This window comes from Equus przewalskii, chromosome 14 (assembly GCF_037783145.1).
Source record: "Equus przewalskii isolate Varuska chromosome 14, EquPr2, whole genome shotgun sequence".
Taxonomy (NCBI): domain Eukaryota; kingdom Metazoa; phylum Chordata; class Mammalia; order Perissodactyla; family Equidae; genus Equus; species Equus przewalskii.
In genome coordinates, this window is record NC_091844.1 from 77,550,740 (window position 1) to 77,573,282 (window position 22,543).

Below are 22,543 nucleotides of genomic sequence, written 5' to 3' on the forward strand. Positions count from 1 at the left end.
TTTATAATATTTTAGGGGGGAAAAAGGTGTGGAAAATGTGCAATGTAAATAAAAGTGTAAAGAGGTTGTTTGTACAGAGTTATTTACCAACTTTGTCGTGTTTCATTTCCATTTGATGGTATGTCTTTTTTACAAAAAAGCATAGCTGTCCGTGGAAGTCGCTGGAACCTTTCCTTGGCTGATCTAGACAAGTTGGAAACGGTCAACTGTGCATCTTTAGTGGTTTTGTATAATGCAGGCAGGCTTTTGCAACACTGTCACATCTTAGGATGTTGGATAAGGTTCTATCCCAGACCCTTGCTTCTGGTGTTCCCCCTGCCTACAGATGCCTTTCAGCTGCTTTTCTCTGTGGCTGGATGCTGTTTGTTGTTTAAGCTATAGTTTATAGATCCTTGGCTAAAGTCATTCATTCTTGCATTTAACAAATATTTATTGGATGCCTACTTGATGCCATGCATAGTTCTAGGCACTGGGGACATAATACATTCTTGAGGAAAAGTAGGTAATAAAGTAATAATGATAATAACTCAGGTAAAGGTACTAAAGTAACATCTCTTGCCTTCTAGTATGTTAGAAGGTCAAAAGATCAATGGGGGAAAATGGAGCTGAGTAGAGGGGATGCATTTTGATCTATGCTGGATGTATTTTAAAGGTAAAGCCAGAAGAATTTCCTGAAGGATTGGATGTGGGGCATCAAATAAAGAGGAGGCTAAGAGGACTCAGTATTTTGTCTGCAGAAACTGGAAGGATGCAATTGTTACTACCTGAGATGAGAAAGACTGTGGATGAAGCAGGATTGGGAGGGGAGATGAGGAGTTCAATTTGGGGTCATTTAAGTTACAGGCATCCAAGTGTAGATTTTGAGTAAGCCATTGGTTATTGCAAGCAAGGGAGAGGTCAAAGCTGGAAATATGAATTTCAGCTTTATCAAAATAGAGATGGCATTTAAGGCTGTGACACTGAGTGAGATCACTTCAGGGGTGAGACCTCATAGAGGAGACAGAGACTGAAGACATGAGTCCTGGGGGAAACCAATGTCAAGAGTTTTGAAAAAAAGAAGGAACCAGCCAAGGAGACTGAGAAGGAGCAGACTTTAACTAGGAGGAAAAATGAGAGACTGTGAATTCCTAGAGGTCAAGTAAATAAGACTTTCTAGAAGGGATGATGACTCAATTGTGTCAGAATTGCTGATGGTCTAGTACAGATGAAGACTGAGATTTGACCGTTAGATTTAGCACCGTGGAGCTCATTAGTGTCTCCCACCTATGACCCCAGCCTACCCAGCTTGCCCCCTCTGCCTGCTGTTTGCTCCTCTAATGCTGCTCTCTATACTGCAGTGACACGTTCTGTTTAGGTAGCTGTGCCCCCGCAAAATAGCTTTATGTCTGCAATCCTGGAGCCATCCTCACTAATTTACTCATGTAGTGTCGGTGAGCACCTTCTAGAACCTATCAAGATAGGATGAATATGCAGAGGTCAGTTGGGCACTCCTCTACCCTCAGATGTCTTACAGTCTAAGGAGAAAGACAAGGCTTATAGAATCTGTTAGAGCCAAGGAAAGTGGTGGAGATGTAGTCGAATTATGGAAGTTCAGAGGACAGAGAAATTGTCCCCGGGGATCAGGGTTGAGCCCACGGCTGAAGTGGCCTTTGAATTTGGTCTTGAAGGATGACTAGGATTTGAAGGAGGTGGAGTGAAGAGAAGACTGTTTTAGATAGAGGGAAGTGTGAGAGCAAGGACATGCAGGTGGGGCAGCTGGAGGGTGGTGCTGAGCTGAGGCAGGGTGTGGGAAGGGGAGATGGACGGGCAGGACAAGGCTAGCGTTTTGGCTGGAACCTGATGAAGAGGGCCTTAGAAATTAGAGGCTGGGCTTTATTTCGTAGTCAATGAGGAAGTCATTAAAGGCTTTTGAGCCATGGGGTGACGCAATAATAGCTGTACTGCTTTGGGAAGAGTCATCTGGTTGCGTGTGCAAAACTATCCAGGAGGAAGATAATAAGGGTCTAAATTAGGGCAGCCGCAGTGGGAGGAAAGAGGAGGGGACGACGTGAGATGCTGCTGAAGCGGAGTCCACAGGACGTAGCGCTTCAGGGTGCAGCATGCATGGAGTGTGACGGGGCTGTGGGCCCTCCCTGCAAACCACAGAAGCCCTGTGAAGTGGAGTGGCCTAGGCGGTCACTGGTGCTTGTCACCTCCACCCCCATCCTCTTCCGAACCATGAATGCTCAAACTCACCTCATTAATGAAATGAAGCTTGCCTATTTTTGGAACTCTGTGATTAACACAGCTTCTGCATTCAAGAAACAAAGGAACCCTGTGCATTTTAGGACTGTCCACCTGCACTATGTCCACCTTAAAGAGGTAATTGTGGAGGTGTGAGTGCTGGCAAGGCCCATCCCGGTCACCTTCAGCCTCCAATATCTGAGCATCTATTGCATCTGATCTGATCAATTGCATACAGAGTTCTCAGGAACTGTTGAGCAAAAGCAGTTCTCAAAACCAAGAGAGGGCAATCTAAGGTGCCACCTTGACCAGCAGTGCCATGGGAAATGCCAAGTGACCCAGATGGGGCTCATTTTCTCTAGAAAATCCAGCCCCAGGAGCATGGCCTTTGTACCAGAGGATGGAAACCCTCTCACTGTTCTGTGATTCTCTCAGCAGCAGCTCGGGTGGGCTGAGACATAGCAGGTAATGGCACCCAGGGGGATCATCACTAATTTCAGTGAGGTTGGAACTCCAGGCTGTGGGGGAAGGGCCTGGCCTGCGGCCAATCCCAGCATCCCAATTCATGTGGCAGCATAGGGGGAACAGCCTTTGTGGCGACGCTGGCTTCCTCCTGAATCTGCCCATAAAAGGATGAAAGAGCTGCTCTCTGGTCGGCATTGGGTGGGATTGCTGATGATAAATTTTTTAAAAGTGTGGGTTTTTTTCCCCTTTTTGCAAGGAGTGTGTGTGTGTGTGTATGCATGTGTGTCTGCTTTCACACAGTTTGCAGCCTGTATGTGGTAACAGATGGATTCAGCCTCATCTTTTATCTAGTGTTACAGAAGATAAAACTGAAACTGGATGATATGCTGCCTCTTCAATTTAAGAGACAAAAAAAAAAAAAAAAAAAAGAAAAAGGCTCTTTAAGGGAAGCCCTTATGCTAGCAAAGAGTGGTCCAAAATGTTGTCTGGCTCTACTCAAAAGGCAAAGTATGGGAGAACCATTTAGAAATTATTTTCTCCCCCAGCCCAAGACTTCTCCAAAATATATGATCTCTGTGTCAGAAGTAGGCCAAGCTTTAAGGCTATCATGAATTATATATCAAGAGACAGCGTTACCCAGGAGTCTCGAACAAGTGCCCTATGGTTTAAATTTTACAGACGTTTTCTCCCCAGTGGCAGCAATTTCTGTCACTGCATTCTTCCTGAAATGGAAAAGGAAAGTGTTTTACAAAATGCGAGATGAGACGTTATGCTAATAAAGGTGATTGTGAAATGGTTGGAACCATTCTCTTCCCCTCCAAAGGAAGCTTTTCTCTGCCACACACGGGCCCTGTGCTCCGGCTGCCTAGGCAGGCAGCCTGCTTCGGCTTTGTCTTGCCTCATTTCAGCAGGAGTCAGAGACATCACAGAGCCAGGGCTGATTGAGAGAGGAAACAAATCAACTGGGCATTTGTGCCCGTCCTCCATGGCCAAGACCTGCCCTTACACCTGAAGGTCAAATATGAGTAACCCACCCATATATTCTCTAAGATCCAAGAAGGGCTTTTTGAAAGGAATTCTTTTATTTGAAATTGGAAGCATTAACTGACTAAATAGGAAAGATGCGTTTTGGTGGGGTTTTTTTTGTTTTTTTTGTTTTTTTGCTGCTTTCCAACTGCTGCATGGATCAGAAAGTTAGCCCAGAACACGGGTACCGAGGACAAGACTTCCCCAGACAGGCACAGCACTGGCTGGAGCCTTCCAGACAGGAGCACCCATGGCTGCGGGAAGTGATCTTCTCTGCTCCACGGGCCGTAAGCTCCATCCCAGTTCAGTCTTCTGGGGTGGACAGTTTACAGTTCAGAGCTCTCCCCTGTACAGCCTTGAAAGAAGCCTCGTGTAATTCTTCATATAGGCTTCTCATCTTTTTGTCATCTTTAATTACCCTCTCATTACTATCTCACTTTATTCTTATAACACTTCTGGGATGTGGTGTACACATCGTGTTTTTCCCATTTTAGAGATGCAATAATTGAACGCCAGAGTGGAAAAGTAACTTGACTAACGTCACTACTACTGGAGTATTGATAGGTAGATAGATAGATAAATAGATGGATAGATAGCTAGATAGATAGATAGATAGAGATAGATAGATGTGGGTGGGTAGGTAGGTAGATAGATAGATCGATCTACACATACACACGTGTACATGATATAAAATACAAACCTGACAATATCGCCCCGTCCCTGCCAAACAATGAAAGGTGAAATGCTATGCTCCAGCTCCCAGTTAGAGGAGCCCCTCCGTGATCTGGCTCAGCCGCGCCTCACGTTTCTGTCCAGGCTTCCCTCCACCCCATCACTTTCTTACGCTCCTGCCATACCCACCTGCCTGTAGTTCCTTACTTCAGGAACGTCATCACTCCTCTCCATTGTTAGTGCCCTGTGACCTCTGCCTAAGCACCCTCTGTCCCCACTTTCATTCTCATGTCCCTCCTTTGCCTGGCTAAGCCCTGTGTGGATTCCAGACTCAGTTTAGTCATTAGCCCTCTAGGAAGCCTTAACTGACCACCTTCCCACTATGTGGGTGGGGTGAGGTGCCCATCACTGGTGCTTCCACATCCCCATTGCAGCAATTGCCACCCTGTATTTTGATTGTCGTTTCATGTATTTATCTCTTCTAGTAGCTCGTGGGCTACTAGCAAAGATAGTTGAGGTGTGGCACTTTGTTCTCAGAACCTTCATCCCTAGAGTGGAAGAAATACAAGAAGCTAGTGATAGGCTGTAGGCTGGGCCTCGGTGGGATTCTTCCCCTCTGTTGCTGTCCATCTGTTTGGATGCACCCAAACAAGGACTCAACCCACCAGGCAGGGTTTGGTGACTGTCCTGTGTGCCACTGAGCTGTGTGGCTGCATCCAGACCCCAAGATGAGGTCACAGCTACCACTCCATTCATCAGCTCCACTGACCCAGGCCCTCAGCACCATGCCCAGCTGACACGTTTACAGAAGAGATTGGTCTCCAGAGTCTGTGGCATCTGCTGGAGCACTGAGTCAACAGTCACTGGGGGAGAAACAGGTCGTTAGGGTAGAAGGAACACGGGATTCAGAGTCAGACTGACCTGTGAGAGAATCCCACTTCTGCCACGGACAAGCTGTGTGATCTCGAGAAATTCACCTAAACACTCTGAGCCTTTGTGTCTGCCTCAGTAAAATGAGAGAGAGATGTTACATGAAGCTATTTTTGAATAATGAAAGATTATTTTGTAAAGTACTTCGTACATAAAGGATATTCAGAAATATTGGGCATTATTACTATGAAAAAAGTCACGCTTGCAGTCTAATTAGTCAAAAGATTATTAGTAATGTAGCAAAATTATTTGGACGTTACTGAAGAAGCTATCATTTTGTTGCTTTAGATAATACAACTTTAAATAAAAAAGAAAAGAATTTGTTTAAGGCACGAGCATCAGAATTAAAGAAATTCACTAGCTGTTTGGCCTTCAGTGCATTTCTTACTTCTCTTAGCCTGGATTTCCTTGTCTCCATTATGGCTGTAAGAAGACCCACATTGCAAGTCATGGATGTGAAGGATGGAAGGGGCAAAGCTCAGCCAAGCAGACAGCTGGTTACTTCCCTCCTGTGGCCCCAGATCCTGTCTGGATTGTAGCCAGCTTATTCCTGAGCTCCAAGTAAGCCTTCAAGAGGGAGTTTAGAGACTTGGACAAAAAGCATTTTCTGGGCACCCAAAAAACTGTGTTGAACTGCGAGTCAGGCCCTCTTCTCCTGGGCCACCAGCCCCTCATTCAGAAAATGCAGGGGGTGGGTGGGGCAGACAGTCGCTCAGGTGGCTTCCAGCTCTGGCATTCTGTGAGTCTGATTTATAGTTGAATATAGTCAGTCTAATTTCTAGTTGAGTGAGTTGTCATTCTTAGACAGGCAGGGCAAAGCAATCCTTGTTACTCTGCTCACAGTTCTGGGGCCTGAGAAGGCATTGGGTCCTGTCACATCTAGAATGAGCTCTGAACTCTTGGGCTTTTAATTAAAGGGCTTTGTGAGTCAGATGGTTTATGGTCAGATTCAGATCTTCAGGGGGACACGGAGGGAGGTCCTCTGTCCTGTCATCCACTCTTGAGAAATCGGCTGCCTCTTCCAGGGCAAGGGCGGGGGAGTGGAAGCCTCGCAGGGGGACTTCTAGGAAACACTTGTGGTTAAGCTTCGCTCCATAGCCCCGCTGACTCCAGGCCCCAGAGGCTCAGGGACAGTCGGTATGTTGCATATCATCGCTTTTTTCCTTGTGAGTGTCTGCACTGCGCCTGCCTCATCCGATTCGGTTATGATTCCCCCATGGTTGGCACAAGGCCTCAAGTGTTTTTACCCATCACTGTTTCCGCTTCGGGTGGTTTGTGCTAAATGCATTTTCAATCCCAAGTGGTACAAGGGATAAAAGGATTGTCTAAAAAAAGTGGCTTCTGAATGCGTGGAAAGCAAGGCTGCCTGCCTTGTGTTTTTAACAATTGCCTCCCCAGAGGATGGTTTGAAAACCTCACTTTTCAAGATGTTTCAACTCATATTAGAAAGTGGTTTAAATAAAATTTCTCTTCTGCCCACTGCTGCTGTGACTGTCAGGCTAGTGTTTATTTGTTAACCTAAGTCTCCAGGGCTGGAACTTCACACCATTTCTTCTCATTTCCTTCCCAGAGGAGGTGAAATAGCACTTGTCAGATTCTTCTACCTGGTGTCACTGTGGGGGGTTGTGCACACACCGGAGTGTGGACCTGCTGGAGAAAGTGCGTTGTAGACCCATTTACTCTTTCCACAAACCGTTACTGAGCTCATATTCTCTGCCCAGCACCATGTTAGGGCCAGAGTTTTGACTTATTCTTGCATTGTCACCCTGTAGCACACATCACAATGTGCTGCACCCATTGGCCTCCCAGGGTTCTCATGAGCTGACCCAGTTTCCTTTATTTTCCTCCAGGATGCTTGTATTTTCAAGGAATTTGAATGGGCTACTGTGTGGGGACAGGTGGGGGACTCTCCTGTGCATTGTAGGATGTTTAGCAGCATCCCTGGCCTCTACACACTAGATGCCAATAGCACCACAACCCACTCCAGTTGTGACAACCAAAAATGTCTACAGACATTGCCAAATATGTCCTCATAACTTTGCATTTACCAAAATGCCCTTATGTCCGTTGTCTTAGTTATGTGTAAGGAAAGCAAGGATTTTTCATTCGTGTTTTCTTGCCCTGTTCTGCAGCCTAGACTTCCATCTCCATCCTTTCTACCACCGTTCAAAGCCATCCTCTTTTAAGCTTAAGGTAATTGAGGACAAGGAAGGGAAGAAATGTGCCCATGCAACAGTGAGTTGAAGGCAGAGCTATAGCTACGATGTACATCTCCTGTCTTCCCAACTCATTTCCTTCTCATGGATCCATTTAGTGATGTGTTGATAAATGTTTGATAACTGATTCTCTGGGAAAAACAAAAACAAAACACACCTGATTAGGAGTGTTTGCCAATTTCCTTCTACTTGTAAGACTTCACCTAATGTAAAGATGGGAAGAGATACGTATAATTGGCTCTGATAAGCTGGTGCCAAACGTCTTTAGGACACTACTGGATCCATGTGTGCTTCTGTTCAAATATTAGTCTTACTCTGTTGTGGACTTTGTTCTTCCACCCATCTTCCCTTCCCCCATAATATACACACTTGTTGCTATGAAGTGTGATGGGGGTAGCATTAGCCTGGTAAGGGTTTTTGATCACCTCTGGGTAGTATAGAACAGAGTGGCATTTCCTCCTTATTCTGTTAAATGAACATTTCTTTTCACAATCTTTCCATCTAAGGAGTTGCAGGAGCAGTAGGGCAGCTGTGATCTTAGAGCATAAACCTTAGGGAGCTCATCAGTGGGATCTCCTGGACAGAATGAACTCCTGAGCAGGAACTAAGTGATGTTGCCCAGTATCAGATATGTTGAGGGGGAGGTACTTGAAGGTACAAGGTAGTGATGGCCAACAGTTTTAGCCCAGATATGAGCTCTGACTTTTGTAAGCCTCAGTTTCCACTCCTATAAAAGGAGAAATAAAATCACCTTCTTACTGTTGTTGTAAAGTACAAAGGAACTGTCTTATGCCTGAGCCTCAGATGCCTACCCACCTGCTTGGTGGCTTTGTGGATTGGCTGGTGGTTATAATATTGAAAACCCATCAAGCCTAAGGACTGAGCTAGTCTTGACGTTTTTACCTTGGCCATAGTTCTGTGCCATGTGCTCCTATCCAGCTTCTCTGTGGCCCAGCATTAGACTTGGGGGAGGCTGGGACTGTGGGGAGAACCCTCAGCTGGTCATCAGGAGACCTGGTTCTCATCCAACCCTTAATACCACCTCCTTCCTAACCTCAGGGAGTAGTTTGATGTGACTGGAATGTGGGTAGCACCAGAGGAGGGGCGAGAACATATTGTGGCATTTAGACTTGATCCTGGAGGTGGTGGGAAATTCTTTAAGCAGGAAAGACACATCATCAGATGGGTGCTTTAAAAAGTTCTTTCTACAGAGTACAGGGCCACAGTCCAGGCAGGATGAAACCAGTTAGGAGGTTGGTGCAACAGTCCAGTCAAAAAGTGATGAGGATGGGTGGGTGCTAAATGCCAAGTTATGCAGATAGAAAGTGCTGTGGGAGTTCAGAAAAGGGAGAGTTCAGTGTGGACTGGGGTATCAGAGAAGACTTCATGGAAGGGGTGAGGCTGCTGTTGGCTTTGAAGGATGGTAGAAAGGATGGAGATGGAAGTCTAGGCTGCAGAACAGGGCAAGAAAACACAAGGCTGCAGTAAATCACATTAGGGCTTAAACTGAGAGTTTATATAAAGAATGGTTCTCAAGTACTATGGACCCATTTAAGGAGGAGCTTGAACACTAGGCTTAGGAATATGGATTTTGTTAGAAGACGGTGGTTCCTACAGGTAAAGTGCATTTTCCTGTCGTCGGTTTCTGTGGGGATCTTATCTCAGGCATTTTACCGTCTGCAGCTTCCACGTCCCTTTTGCCCATGGAAGGCATAGGGTGCGCAGGACCCTGATGCAGGGGTGTTTGCATAGTTCTCCCTCTGCAGCCCTGCACTGTTGGGGAAGGCAGAATCCTTCTGAGTCTTGAGAATGAATGCAGAGCAGAATGTTGATCATATGACTCCTGATTTGCCTCACAGCAGGGGGCCTGGGAACAGGAGCAGCTGTGTTATTGTCTGTCTGCCTAGGCCAGGGTGAGCGTTGTCAGCGGTGTAAATAAGCCGGCTCTCAGCTGTTGCAGGTATGGCCTCAGTCACTCCTCCTGGTGTTGACTCTGACTGTCCCCCTTACTAAGAATGATGGAAATCCCCTGCTTTGCCCCTTGCCTCCTTTGTGAAAGTATGTCTGGCTCTGGCCACGGAGGTGAAGGATGTCCAGCCTCGTAGCGTCCGAGTGAAATGAGACTTACACTTACTGTGAAGTGTTAGAAAACAGAGTTTGCTGGCAAACGCTATGAGCTAGATATCATTACCTCTGACGTTCACATGAGGAAACCAAGGCTCCGTGGGGTAAAGCAGCTCAACCAAGGTTGCACAGCCAGGAATTGGTCAGGCGAGAACTAGAAACCAGGCGCTTCTGGACTTCAGCATCTTCCTGTGAGATGTGGATTGGGGCGTTCTGCAGGAGGGTCTTCATTTTCAGGATGTTTGGAGCATAGGTCTGCCATGTAAGAAAGTTGCTTTCTCAAATGGCCACATATATCATCAATTCAGCTCTTACAGAAACACTCCATTGAAGGGCGCTTGTCCACATGGAGAGTCCCTGGTTCCAGAGATCCCTTCTTGATACAGATGGGAGTGAGTGACTTGCCCAGTGTCAGAGAGATTTAGGGTCAAAGGAGAAGTCAGAGTCCAGATCTCCTGCCCCTCAACCCACAGTGCTTCGCCTTCCAACCAGCCCCACGGCTTAAGTGGGTCTCCCCAGAACACCCAACATAAGCCACCTGGAAGTTGCCCTTCATTGATGGTACCATAGGCCAGGGGCTGCATTCACAGGTGGTTTCTGGCCTTGGTGGCGCCTGCTGTGTGGACCCATGTGGCTTTTGGGTACTTGAGAGCTGCAGGTGCTTGCATGATATGCTGGAGGACACCAGAGTCATCAGGAACTTGTACAACAGATAGTTTCAGCCAGATTAGCTCTCAGGCTGTGCTCAGTGCAGTCTGGTCATGGTACCATTTCTTAGTTTCTTGCTCCTAGGCAGAACTGGCCTTGAACTTCCATAGTAGTCATTGACTGACAGTCCAGGTCAGCTTTGCCCCACTTATTTAGGGGCAGTCGTATTGGCTGAAGTTCAAATAGGTGCCACACACTGCACTGGTCATTTCTAATCTTGGATAGCCCTATCAACCCTGAAATGGAGCTATTGTTCCCATTCTACAGATGGGGCAGCCAAGGCTCAAAAAATTACAGTTCACAACTATTGAGCTCAAGACCCCAGGCTCTTTCTACGGCCCCATCCTCCCACTAATGCATACAGAAGCATGTGATATACAAACGTCCTGTTCAGCGTCACAGTAAGCATCAGTGCCTGCAAGGTCCTCTACAGCCTGACACCAGCCTCTTTTCCTACTAGATCTCTGCCACTTCTTTCCTCCCTCCCCAGCCACACGGAGCTGTTTACTGCCCTCAAGGAAGCAGAATTCTACAAGTTCAACCATCAACACTTGTCATTTATGCAGGGCTCTGGGCTCCTTAGAATAGCCTGTAAAGATAAATAAGATGTGCTGCTCCTCTTAAGGAACTTCCCACATAAGGGCAGAGATAAAACGTGAACATAAATAGGTATGGTGGTTTTTAGAAGAAAAAGCTCATTTGACCTTCAAAGTAGCCCCAAGAGGCTGGGGTATAGAATTGTAATATCTGAATTTAGCAGCGTTGCATCTGAAAATCAGAGAGGAAAAGTGACTGACTAAAGCTCAAGCAGCTCAGCGAAGGCCAAGTTGGGGGTAGACCCAGGTTTTGTTGCCCCCTATAAAGTGTTCTATATCAGGGCATCGTCCTGGCTGTGTCACTGGTGATGGTCAGGCATGGCCTCTGCAGCCTGGACCATGTTTGTCTCTCTCTTAATGCTGCCTGCCTGATGGAGACAAGGCAGGTGTCAGCTGCTGATGCCTCAAACTGTTAAGCTGTGGCCCTTTCCCTCCCCCAAGGCGATGCTCCTGTAGTTGCAGCCCTGGGAAGGGAGGAAGGCACAGGAAAATGCCCCAGCAGTCTCAGACGTGATTGTGCTGGTGCTCAGGGTTGTCAGGGTGAGGAGGCTGACCTCACTCAGTTTCTGAAGTGTCTCCCACTCCCCCACTCCGGGGTGGACCTGATGTAACCAACGCTGTGAAGTACCGTCTCAAAGAGAAGGGGTTCACTCTCGCAGTTCTCTTCAGCTGAAACACTGGGTGGAGTTTTCTGAAGTCATTGACCAGTGTCCTCCCGTGATTCACATGGGGGCACTTATCTTAATGGCCGTTTAGGGGTGACAAAGATCACAGACAGATGTCAAACCACAACCTGGGGTCTTGAAACAAGGTGAGCCTGGGAGGAGAGAGCTGGGCTCTTGGCAGATACCTCACCTGGGGGTGATGGGCTGGGTGCCTCCATTGCCGTCGAGCACAGTGGTTAGAGCGAGGGCGATGAGATGGAACCTGGGTTCAAATGTGCATTTCACCACCAACTTGCTGTTCACCTTGGGCTGGTCACTCAGCCTCTCTGAGTCATTCTCCAGTTCCTTATCTGTAAGGTGTACCACCATTTTCAATAAGATTGATACCTGTGAATCTGACTTAAGTTGGAAAAAGGGTCTTACCTATTGACCAAAAATCATCACTTGTGGAATCTTATATGCAAAATGGATAAAAAGCCTGCCTGTTTGTGTTATTGCAGAACGAGGGCCCAGAGCCCTGCCAGGGAGCCCCTTCAGTGTCTGGGGCATCTGAGACCAGTGAGCTTCTCTAGAGCTCTCAGAAAACCGCTGGCCTAAACGTCCTGTGATGCCCATGATTGTGTGACTGCTGGAAATGGTCTCTTCAGAGAAAGGACCGGAACCTGCGGTTTTCTTGTTAGTGCTTCCCTTTACTGTATTGAGGTGTGAGTTTGACTCAAGACTGATTTCCTGGTTTCAAAAAAACAGAAGATTCTCTTTCCTCTTGGTCAGAGATTCTTGGGATGGCAGATTCTTGGAGAAAGAGTGAGACAAAAGCAGGCTTTACATGCCACCTCCTTCCTCTCCAGGCCAGTGGGGTGAAAGAGGGTATCCCCAGCCAGAGGCCTGCAGCTCCCTGCTCTCCAGACATGGTCCATGCCTGCTGGCAGTGGAGGGAGGCCAGCATGTCCCAGCGCTGCACGGCCCCTGAGGAAACACGGTCTTGTGTCCTGCAAGTAGACTGCGCTTTCTCCAGTGGGTCCGAGCGGCAGCTGCTCCCCACGCTGGTTGCTGGTCCAGCTGCCTTAGGCCGCCCTGGAAAGGAGAGCCACCGAGCCCCACGTTTGGAGGACTGACTGGTTATCAGGACAGCTGCACATTCAGGGTCTGGGTGCCAGGGCACAAGGAACTCAACTGTTCTTTTAAAATATGTTGCTAAAAGTGGTCACACCCTCGCTTCTCAGATCATAGCATGGCTGCTTTTTAATCAAGTTACATCGGCCTGTTTTATATGTAAGGCCTACAAGCCCACAGGTTTAGAAGACATTCTGGTGAGCAAAGCGAGAATGAGTGGCTGCAAAAGGCTGTTAGTGTGGTTTGGATGCAGAGGATGTTCCCAGAGAGTTCTCTACCAACACAACCGGTGTGCAATAAGCGGCCCCGTGACTGTGGATCATGTCAGGGTGCCCATGTGCCCTTGTGTGCCTGGGACAGTCCGGGGTTATGCCTACTGTCCCAGTGGCATTATCAATAGGCCCCCTTTCACTCTCAGAAGCGTCCAGGTTTAGATGATAAATCATGTGGTCCCGTGATTGTGTGTACCCATGTACACACATTTAGTATCGATGCAGTGAGGATGATATAGTTAAGTGAAAACCTGTGCCTGTGTGCTCTGACAGCTCCCAAGTTGGCTGTGGGTTAGCACCGTTGCACCACCAGCATGGGTAAGGCATGTCACCATTTCACAGCACATGTGGCTCAGAGGTGAGATCTGGGCCAAAATGTCAAATAGGCAATGGTTCAGAGCTTTTCTCATAGCCTACTAGCTTTTTGACCTTTAGCAAATTACTTAGCTTATCTCAACTATAAATTAAGAATAATCATTCGGCCCTCGCAGAGTTTGTGTAATTACTGAATAACCTGTGTAAAGCATCTAGCTTATTTCTTGACACATATTAGGCTGCCCACAAATGGTGGCTGCAGTTATTGTGATGATTATTCAACAATTGTTATTATTGTGGGTTTAGTCTCTCCGTCTGTGAAGTGGTGAGAGATGACCGCTGTCCTATCCCGCTCCCCAGGTCTTCGTGAGGCTGAAACCGGGCAGCATCCCCAGAAGCCTGGTGTCTCTGAGAGTGTGGGCACTATTAGAATTGGGGACTGCCAGCAGAGTCTTGCTTGCCCACCTGCCCAGTGGGTCCATCCGTCTGCGACATGGTCACTGGGTTCCCAAGACATCATCCCTTCCACCGCCTTGAAGACTCTCCCATCTCAGGCTCTCCCTCCATCTTCTCCCTGGCCCAGCCTACTTCCTCCTCCCACTGCTGTGTAAACACCAAGGCCAGGATGTCATTTGCTGGTGCTGACTGATGGTGGGCTGCCACCCAAGAGGGCTGTAGACCAAATTCCTGGTCGTCCCTGCACAGCGCCTCTCAGTATTCTCTGCCTGAGTGTCCCTCCCTTCCTCTGCCTTTGGAATGAAGCTGTCGTCTTTTCCTACTGCCCTTCTGTATTCCCTGTTTCTTTCCACTAATTTGCCTCTCTGCCGTCCTCACCCTTTCTTTGCTTTCCTTTTCCTTTTCAATGCAACTGCTTTGAGAGGGATTATTACATAGGGGTTAAGAGTAGGAATTTGAGCCAGATTGATTCAAAACTTGGCTCTACCACCCAGCCACTGAATCCCCTGGACGAGGACCTCCATTTCCTCACCTGTAAAGGGGGCAGGAATAAGAGCTACCTAGTGTGCTTGCTGCGAGTTCCAGGTAGTTACCAGATGGACGGTGCTCAGCAATGCCTGACGCACAGCAGGTACTCGATGAGTGGGAGCTGTTTTGTTATCTAAAAGCCTGCCTGTCCATAGTTCTTCGTGTTGGCAGGTGCTCCTGGCACTGTGGGAAAGAGGCCACACTGAGGTCTCCTGACTCAAAGTTTCACTCTGCTCCTGGTTAGCTGGGACCTTGGACGAGCATACTCCCACCATGGCCCTTAGATACCTCATCTGCTCAGCCTGGAGGGTGGGAACGTGGTCTTTCAGGCTCTTTAGTCTCGTGTCATCTATTTCACCTTCTCTTCAGTTTGCCCTCCCACTTTTTAGAACCATTCAAAGTGGAAGACACACAGCTGTTCTAAGCTATTCCTCAGCCCCTCCACTGAATGGAGGGGGGAGCACATGATGTAATGAAAAGGTCACAGGTCACTAGACTAGAGGTCAGAAGATGCCTGTTCTAGTCCTGGTTCTGTTGTGTGACCCTGGACAAGTCATGTTATATCTCTGGATTTCAGATTCCCCATTTTTAAAACGGAGTAATTACCCCCTGCTTTGTACCTCTCTTAAAATGACCAAAGAAGACAGGATATTGAAAAATGTTCTGCTGGCTGCCAGGTGCTACAGAAATGAGGACTCCTGGTGGTCTCAGGTGGTGTCGGTCTCCTCCAGGCATGGAGCAGAGGGACTGTGGCAACGGCTCCAGCTGTCCACAAGTGCGGGCGGCAGAAACAAATTAGTCTTGGTGTTGTGTGAGGTTGTGCTGCTTGTGGGGACCCGAGACAGGAGTTATAAGTGTCTTTCCCTGCTTGATCTCTGTTCCTGATGGACATCTGGCCCGCGGCTGACTCAAACAGGAAACCACGAGCCGTCACTTCAAAAAGCTTGGAATCCTCTCAAAGATATGCTTACTTCTTGTTGCTTTGTGTTTGTTTGAATGATGGGGCAATAATTTACAGAATCAGGGACAGACCCCTGGAGTGAGCCTGTCCCTGGTAGGACCTCTGTGATCAAATCTATAAGGTGGGAGGAGGTGGGTGTGGTGAGGGCTGGATTAGGATCCAAATCATCTGAATGCTGGTCATGGACCAGAGCCAGGTCGGTGACATCAAAATTCTCCAGAAACTTTGGCCTCTTCCCCTGTTTGGGACTGTACATTTTTCTTAGCTTTTCCAGGCATGCAGCCAGTTTGGGGAACTGCTGGGGTGGGTGGGCTTGCCTGTTAGGGGTGTCCACATTCCCGGCCCCTCCTGGTACTCAGGGCACTGTAAAGTATTATTAGTATTAGCATTGAAGTATGATTGGACTATTATTATAGTTATCTCTTTGTGTGGTGGTTCAACTTACCAGGTGACTTCCATCCTTAATGGTATGCGTTGGGAGTTGGAGAAGTTTTGTACACATCTGTAAAGAAGTAGAGTGGACAAAATGGATAGAAAAAAACTGTGGAAGTAGCTTAGACTCATGGTCTGGAGGAGACTCAGCATTCTTCTGGCCTGACTCTCTTAGTTTTGTGGTAGAAGAAAACAGGATTCTTGTTGGGCCCAGTTGGGTAAGTCAAGTCCCAATCATATACACTGAAAATGGGTTATCATTTGGAGGGCGTTTGAGAAGAAAGCAATGGGGATGGGACCGCACCCCTGGTACCCATCACTTCAACAGCTTCTCTCCGGTTTCCAGGTCTTTTTGTGGCACATGTGGCCTCTTAGCCACAACCCAAGTGGTCTGACCCCAGGATCCTTCTTTGGAAATTCACCTTGGTCAGTGTCTATACTCGAGTGTCGGTGGGAAACAGTCCCTGTGCCAGGGCACCCTTTTCCTCAGCCTGTGCTCTGAGGTGGGAACTTATGGGCACAGCCACACAGCTGGAGCAAACAGGCTTCTCTTCCCCGCTACCGCCATGACCTGGTTTCCCAAAATGCAGGGCCAGCCCCGCCAATGCCGGCTCAGAAATCAAGTCAGGCCAAGGACTTTTCAAAGCTGCTGTGTTTTCTCTATCATTTCCTTCCCTCCTCCCCCGCTTCACTTCCTGTTTTTTCTTCCTCTTTCTGCCCCCACCCCCATCTTTCCCGCCGTGTCCCTTGTTGTCTGAGAACAGGAACAAAGCACCGAGCGTTGATAATCACGATTTCCTGATGGGTCCTCTCGCTGCTCAGAGCCAGGGCGGCCCAGCTTCTCTGGGCACCGGAGCCTGGCGGGAGCACAGCAGGAAGCCATGGCCTTCAGAGGCCCCGCCTGAAAGAGAATCTAACAAGAATGATCCTTCATGTCCTTACAACAATTTACAGCTTCCAAAGAACTATCTCCTGCGTTCAAGCTAAAACACCAGAAAAATAAGACAACAACTAGTGTTTTGGCCTAATAACTATAGTCCAGTTGAGATGGACAAAACATTGATTTGGGAGTCAGATATGCGTTCTTTCCTGGTTCTGCACCATACTCACTTTATGTCTCGGCAGATCATTCTGGTTCTCTGAAGTTCAATTCCCTAACGCCTTGGGAAAATGGAGCTACTGGTACTTCATGGGGAATTTTGAGGAAAAATTAGGAAAATGTATCTATAAGAGTCACGTGATACACCTGGTAGATATTATTTGCTTAACAAATGTGAGATCCCTTCTTAGGTTTTGGTTTTGGGCACAGAGGAGTGACTGTTCAAATGTACAGTAGCCAGAGAAATCACATAATACATGATATCCGTGGAAGGAGAGTCCATGTCTGTTACTGTGTTTTCCTGAAACATGGAGAGAGAGACAAAGACAGAGGGACAGAGACAGAGAGAGACCGAGAGACCTGTGAGCTGGGTGCAGACATGCCCGTCGCTGAAAACAAGGCCCAGCCACTGCTGTGCTCATAGGTCACATTATTCCATAACAGTATTTGTCTAATGGGAAGCAGGGAGAACCAGCACAGCCACATGTTGAGGTGGACTGTTTTACTAATTTAGCTCCCGGGGGAAAACTACAAAAATAGCAATCTGGAAAAAGTGCCACCTCCCTTTTTGAAAATCTGTTTAAAAAAAAAAAAAACAAAAAGACTTCCCATTCAGGGTCAGTGACCATTTGTTTGAGAAGTCAGCCTGACCATGTGGCTGCTTTTTAAAAAATTCCAAAGGCCAGAGAGTCAGAGACATGTGCTAATCTAGATTCTCCTCCCAAGCGGCCGAACCTATGAATGAGGCTGTCTTCTTCTCGGAGCCTCAGTGTCCCCAACTACAAAATGAAAGCATTAGACAAGGTTATGGCATCAGTGTCTTTGAGCCCTGGCAGTCTGTGTCTCTGGGACTCTCTCTGCTCGCTTAAAATATGTGTTATTACAAAGGAGAACAGGAAATGGCTTCTTATAGTAACATGACTTGCATTCCCTTTTAGCGGATTATCACTCACTTAAGGACAGAGAAACCACAGGACTCTAGGGGGCTACCGCCCTGATTTGGGGAGCCAGACTTGCCTTGGCTGGACAGCTGCTCAACTGGTTCGTCACATCAGCCTGGCTTGGTGAACCTGACTCACAGGAGAGATCTCCAGGTAAGAAACAACTGACTTTGGTTATAGCAGACAGCACAGTGGTAATCCACATTTTTAGTGTAGGGAATGTGTGATATATATGCTTACAGAATACTTGGAAGTACTAAGGGCAGTCGCTTCACCAGATTTTGTCATCTTTGATTGGAAGACATGCCTCCTAACACCACATACATGAAGGAAAAAGACAAGGATGTGGTTAATAATAATTGCCATGCATTTCAAGGTTGCCATAATTTCGTATGGTGAGAGGTTCCTGGTTTCTCTAACTGCATTCTGAGTGGGAGCTGTTGCTATCTTGAGTCTTGTGAGTGTTTAGGCATGAAATAGAATAGCTTAGAACTGCCTGCAGGAGGAGAGCAGATTAAAGCTGTAGATTTAAGTTGCTTTTTTCCTTGCAGAATCCATTTGAGATTAATCACGGTTGAGATTCCTTGCTGCCCATCCTGGCCACTCAGATGTAGATGAGAAGCGGGAGAAGTTCTTTAGTAGCTAAGCTGGCATGGAATTTCAGTCTCATGCAGAGGTTTGGCTGGTGTCTCACTTGCTGTAACATTTTTAGAGGCAAATTCAGCTCGTGAAATGATCACCCAGGAGCACTTGTGGTGCACAAGGTGCAGGTCACCATTCCTCATCCTCTTCCCTCGCCACCAGCGTGTTGGTTCTGTCTTATTACCTCCCTCCTCTCTCACCTCCTCCCAATCAGTTATGGACATTTCTTATCTGCAAGGACAGGGCCACATCTACTTGAACTTCTTCATTGAACTTGGACCTGACATGAGTTGCCCTCCTCCTAGATGACTAAAGATCTACTGAGGGTTCAGCTCCCTGGACTCTGTTATAGTAACACATCTCCTTTAAGGTAGTCCGGGGCACCCACACATCCAGGAGATGCCAAGACCCTAAGGTGGGCACATACCTGTTACTCTTTCACTAGTTGCTTATGTTACCTTTGCTGTCCCCTGTTTTAAAGCTCTTCTTTGTCACCTAGATATCTTGAGTTTCCCTGGAAACTAAAACCAGAAGCTTTTCATAAAGCTGAGCACGGTATAGAAGGTAAGACCAGGTGATCGCTGAGGTATTTTCCAATTCTGGGTTCCCAGGAGCGTCTTATCCCAGACATGTTCCTTATACCAGATTCTCATTTTTTGGGGAAATAGGTTTATCTACACTCCCTCCCTTTCTTCCTCTGATGGTACCTTTCCCTGGAGTAGTCCCTGAGGTATATGACAATTCAGAAGAAGGAGAAGAGCTTATGGAATTAGACAGACCTGATTTCATATCTCAGATCTGCTATTTATTAGTTGAGCGATTTTGCCTAGATTGTTTAAAATTCCTCAGCTTCCATTTCCCCATCTGTAAGATGGGGATAGTGTACCCTATGTTGTAGGTTTGTGGTGAGGATCAAAGGAGATAATAATGCTTTAGCGTAGTTTCTTGCTTATAGTAGACCTCAGAAAATGTTACCTTCTTTCCCTGCCCAACCTTATCTAGAGCTGTTTAAATACAGCTTTGATCCCACATTGGGTTCCATTTGAGCCTTGGGCCTAAAATCTACAGACAGACCTTGTCTACATACACCCTATGTCCCAATCAGTTACAAAGAGAGAAGCTGTTAATAGGCTTGATTTCAGAGCTCCCCTCCAATAGCAGCCTCCCTCACCTTGGCTTAGGCCAGACTGCCCTCTCCAAGCAAGTCACGTGGAAGGTTTCTGTGTTGTATGCAACTTCAGGGCCCCCCACTCTCCTAGCCCCTTGACTGCATCCTTTGTCCATCAAGTATTCGCTGAAAACTGACTCCCTCCCAGCAGCTTTTCTCTTCAGACCAGCATACTCCCGAGACCCAGAGCAATGTCCACACAGCTGGGATCAATTGACTAAGGGGCAGACATCCTGGCCTGGCATTTGGCAAGACAATTAGGCTTCATGTGCGTGATCATCCAGGGCTGTGGCATTGGCCCTCTTCCTTATCTGTTTGCTCTTATGGGGCATTCATTCATCCAGTCATTCACTCATTCAACAAATATTTATGGAGCACGCAGCAGGTGCCATTCTTGGTGTTAGGGATACAGTGCTACAGCACGGAACAAAACTAAGTTCCTATTCTCATGGAGCTTGCATTCTAGAGGGATTGGTTGGGGGATGGTAACAACTAAATAAACATATGTACATTACATCGGGTGGTGTAAAGTTTTATGGGGGGAAAAAGGAGAAAAATGGTGAATCTAAGCCAGACAGGTGGGAGTTGGGGAAACAGGCATTGTTGTTTAATGTAGGGTGCCAGGGAAGGCCTCCCCGATCAGGCGTTATCTGAGCAGGACCTGAACACGGTGAGGGAGCGAGGCGGGAAGGAACAGAGGCTTGAGGTGGGCGTGTGCCTGGGCTTTAACAAACTGCAAGTGGCCAGTGGGGTTGGAGCAGAAGGAACAAGGGCACAGTGGAGGGAGGCAAGGGCAGAGGGGACTGGGCAGATCACGCAGGACTTCATAAGCCCCTGTAAAGAATTGGGTTTTTATGTCCTGGCTGGCTTTTCTGGAGATTCTTTACCTTTCCTCCCTCTTCCCAGAGCATCTCCAAGGCCTCATCCCTAAAGCATCCCTAAATAGAGATAAGGATGGATGCTCTTGCCCAAGAGTCTATTAGTCGTTCATTCAAACCCCTAGATACTGAGACTGGAGGTGAACGAGCTTGGCCCCATCGTAGGAGCCCATGGTCAAGCACTAGTTCAAGGCTGCTTGGGGAAGTTGCATTGATAAACAAGGTCGAGGTGAGCAGTTGTCCTAATTTGGTCATTGTGGAACCAATTTGCTAGCGAGGGAGTTTTCCACTGGAACGTCCCGCAGGTCACTTCTGCGGTTCTTGTGGAATTCATTCACCTAGACTGTTGAGACCTGCCTTCAGTACAGGGAAGATCAATTCATTCAGCACCAGAATCTGGGTGCCTATTGTACGTCAGAGCCAATGCTAAACACTGGAGATGAGTGATGACCAGATCCAGCCCCTGTCCTCGCTCTGTTTATGGTTTTACTGGGAGATCTGCTAGTGACCAGACAACACACACTTATCACTGCTGTGGTAAGAGTGGATGTGAGGGAGCCCAGAGGAGGGGCAGTGACCAAGACCGAGGTCAGAACCAGGGACGCTAGTTGTCTGGACGTGTGTGGGCTCCCCTCAGCCCTAGAGATGAGGATTGGTCAGGCAGGGGAATAGCAGGGTGGTGGGAAACTTCAGGGAAGGATGTGGGAGTTTCCAGGTAGAGGAGAAGTGTAAGCAAGGGCTGCCGCTTGGAGGTACTGTGCGCACCATCATTCATCATGGCTGTGGAGTGTGGGTGAAGCGAGTCTGAGAGACCGACGGACACGTTCAGAGCAGGGAGCTAGAAGGATGATCCAGGGACATTGAATGCCAGGCCCCGAGGATTGAGTCTATTCTGAGGACAGCCCAGAGCTATTAACAATTTTTTCAAGAAAGGTTGATGGCCTGATAAGACTGGAGTTTATGAAGTAAAGGCCTAATGCTATTTGACCCCCAGTTCTTTAAAGTGTTTGTTTTACACCCACTCCTTGTATTAGTGTAAGATCAGTTTCCTAAGCTGTAAAATGGGTTCATACAGATCCACTGAATGAGGTGGTTGTCCAGAGTGGATGAATACTTGGCCCTTTCCACCACTCAGTGCTCTAGCGAATGTGAAATGTTGACAGTGTTTCATGTGCGGTCTTGGTACACAAATTGCTGGGAAATGGTTAGAATATGAGCCTTGATTCTGATAGCGGGGAGTGGCTGGCAAAAGCCCATGCTACTCTAGGAGAAATGATGGAATTTAGGTCTTGATACATTTTCTTCTAGTCAGAAAATGGATGGGTAATATCCATCTCTTAACTGTCTCTCCACTGAATGCAAAAATATGAGAGTTTTCTTTAGAAATATATGTTCATGAAACAGATAATACCTGAGGACCTGCCATGTGCCAGACACTGTGGTAAGCCTGGGAACATCAAGACAAAGCAAACACAGTTAGCTCTTCAGGAAGTCCATAAGCTTGTGACAGACAGAGGAGCCAACAGTCATAGGAGCAGATAGCGGGTAAGAGGCCCGGCATTCACAAAGTGATGTGAGTACAGAAAGGGAGCATGTTCTCTGCCCTGGGAAGTCAGAGAAGGCTTCCAAGAGGGGCCTTATGAGCTGGGCACTGAAGCATGAGTAGGAGTCGGGAGCTGGGAGAGAGACACTCCTAGTACAGAACAGCACTCCCTAAATAAGGGCCAACTCTAATCCTCTGTGACCGTGGTGGAGAGGAAAGAGTGATCCTCATGAGCAGATAATGCCTCAACTCTGCTTTTAAAAAATCCATTAGTAGCCACCCCCTCATCCTCCCACCTTGTTCCCGACAGTGACTAAAAATAATCAAATTGACTAATTTGAGTTGATCTCTTCTCTGACCCCATGGAGGTGTTAGTGAGCAGAATAGGATGGGGGGACCAAAAAGAGAGGTAGGAAGAGGAGGAGGAATCCAAATACATCATCCAGAAACACTGATTTAACAGCATATCGTGCCATAGCTCTCTGGTGGCAAAATTCAAGTCTACAGTGAGCTAGGTCTGCTGCTTCCCAGTGGAAACTGGAAGAGATTTTTAAAACCATCTGTGCTTCT

The 22,543-nt window shown here is 47.4% G+C and overlaps 1 protein-coding gene across 8 annotated transcripts in view; it reads left to right on the forward strand.

The window, feature by feature from the left end:
- Positions 1-22,543, forward strand: part of CYRIA (CYFIP related Rac1 interactor A) — a 102,512-nt gene that overhangs the window by 23,037 nt on the left and 56,932 nt on the right. For 5 of the 8 annotated variants that reach the window (XM_070574381.1, XM_070574385.1, XM_070574387.1 and 2 more), the window contains exon 2: positions 17,740-17,895. The exons of 1 other annotated variant lie outside the window; for it this stretch is intronic. The gene's annotated coding sequence lies outside the window, so the exon portion shown is untranslated. Of the gene's footprint in view, positions 1-17,739; positions 17,896-18,627; positions 18,800-18,883; positions 18,949-22,543 lie in introns of all 8 variants that reach the window. 2 more of the 8 variants (XM_070574382.1, XM_070574383.1) reach the window with 2 other exon arrangements.